Source organism: Vigna unguiculata, chromosome 10, assembly GCF_037176805.1.
Source record: "Vigna unguiculata cultivar grain cowpea cultivar isolate G323 ecotype 2 chromosome 10, ASM3717680v1, whole genome shotgun sequence".
In the NCBI taxonomy this organism is placed as follows: Eukaryota; Viridiplantae; Streptophyta; class Magnoliopsida; order Fabales; family Fabaceae; genus Vigna; species Vigna unguiculata.
Window position 1 is genome coordinate 35110259 of NC_140801.1, and position 2213 is coordinate 35112471.

General features: G+C 29.9%; 1 pseudogene; it reads left to right on the plus strand.

Moving 5' to 3' along the window:
• Positions 1–348: 348 nt before the first annotated feature.
• Positions 349–1535, plus strand: LOC114167457 (cytosolic sulfotransferase 15 pseudogene; annotated as a pseudogene).
• The last annotated feature ends 678 nt before the right edge of the window (positions 1536–2213 follow it).

Sequence of the window (2213 nt, forward strand, 5' to 3'; positions counted from 1 at the left end):
GTTATAAAAAATAGGAATCCAATAGAAATCAATAGACCTATTTGAAATTTTCAAATAAAATAGGAAGATCAAACTCCTATTTTAACTTAATTATTTCCATCTACGTTAACTAGAAAGAAGGAAAGTATTAAATAAAAAATATTTATTGCATAATTAATTGTGATTATTAACTTATTTTAATTACTGTTTAAACATTAAATTATTCATTAAACCAGTATCAAAGTAATAAATGCAATTAATATATTTGTCAAACCAATTAATACTGCTTAGAATGTGCTGGTTGATGCCATTAGTTGATGCTATAAAAGCTGAGAAATGGGGTGCTAAACTTCATCAAACACTACTCAAAAAGTTCTATAATGAGTTCAATCGCTTCCAAAGAAGGAAATGAAGAAGAAAAGCCAGTTCTCTCTCTTCACAGAGAGAAAGCTTGGCCATCCCATTATCATCACCAACTATTTCAAAACTTTTGGTGTCCATCAATTCATGTTGAAGCAGTAGAAAGCATGCAAAAGCACTTTCAAGCAAAAGAAAGTGATGTTATTGTTGCTAGCTTCCCAAAATCAGGTACTATATGGATAAAAGCTCTTACTTTTGCCATTATCAACCACCAACGTTTCTCCTCTTTCGAGAATCATCCGTTGCTCACTTCTAATCCTCATGAACTTGTTCCTTTCCTTGAATCTCTCTTCGGTGGTAATTTTAATGACCACCAAATTCAGCTCCTAGAAAACAAACCTGACCCAAGACTTTTTGGTACTCATACTCCATTTCCTTCCTTACCTGAGTCAATTAAGGAGTCTAATTGCAAGGTAGTTTATATTTGCAGAAACCCATTTGACAATTTTGTTTCTGCATGGATTTATTTTAATAAAATAAAGCCTGATTCCTTACCTCCAATACCACTGGATGATGCTTTTGAGTTGTATTGCGAAGGAATACTTGATTATGGTCCATGGTGGAGTCATATGTTAGACTATTGGAAGGAGAGTGTTGCCAAACCAAACAAGGTTTTATTCTTAAAATATGATGATCTTAAAGAGGATACTAATTTTCATGTCAAAAGAATTGCAGAGTTTTTTGGTTGTTCTTTCACAGAGGAAGAGGAGAATAATGGAACTGTTGAAAACATAATCCAAATATGCAGCTTTGAGAAGATGAAGGACTTGGCAGTGAACAAATCTGGAAAAGTAGGCAAAGCTGCTGTTGACAAAAAGAACTTTTTCAGAAAGGGAGAAAATGGAGATTGGATTAATCACTTTTCCCCTTCAATGATAGAAAAATTGTCCAAAATAGTTGAAGAAAAATTCGATGGATCTGGTTTGTCATTCAAAAATTGTTCTTAGTATGTGTGGGTTACAAATGTTCTTGTCCTTTTCCCTTTCCCTTTATTGAATAAAGAGGTACCATAAGTTGTAGCATGTGGGTACCTTATTTGTTACCATCTACAGTTATGTGCAAGAAAGATGTATGTTTTACCCCGTTGTGGTAACTTTAGGATGAATAAAATGTTTTTTATTTTATTGTTTTTGTTCTATGATAAATTTCTATTCATCTTTTGCAAACTTCTGCAGTTAAAGAAAAAATATTATGTTCATATTAAGATGGATATATATACAGTGAATAGAATGTGATCTCATTAAATAATAATTAAATCTAAATATTAAATATATTTAATAATTATAAATTAAACATCAGTTCATAAGTTAAAAGTTATTGATATCTAAAATAATATTTATTATTAAAAAAAAATATAATTAATACGTGAATTAGAGTTTAAATTGGTTGGCAATATTAACCACCAATTTTATTATTAAATAATTTTGAGTAAATATTAATATGTCAATTAGTTGAAAATTTTTGCTTGTAGATTAACGGTATAATTACTTATTTGGTATCCTAATTTTTTTATTTAGTTCAATTTAGTCTCTATATTTTTGGTTAGTTCAATTTAGTACCCCAATTACTTAAAAAGGTTCAATTTGGTCCTCTCCGTTAACGTAGAGTTAACACCGTGTTCGTACAGAATACGTATCAAGCCGTGAAATTTTGGCAATTTTAATTTTTTAAAAATTTTGTTTTTAATTTTTAATTTTTTTTCTAAAAATTTATAATCTGCCACGTGTCAAGTTATTGTCGTGTCATGTGATAGTTTACAGACATGACACGTGGCAGTGGTAAAACTTGTTTTCAATTTAGTCCTCTATTTTAAA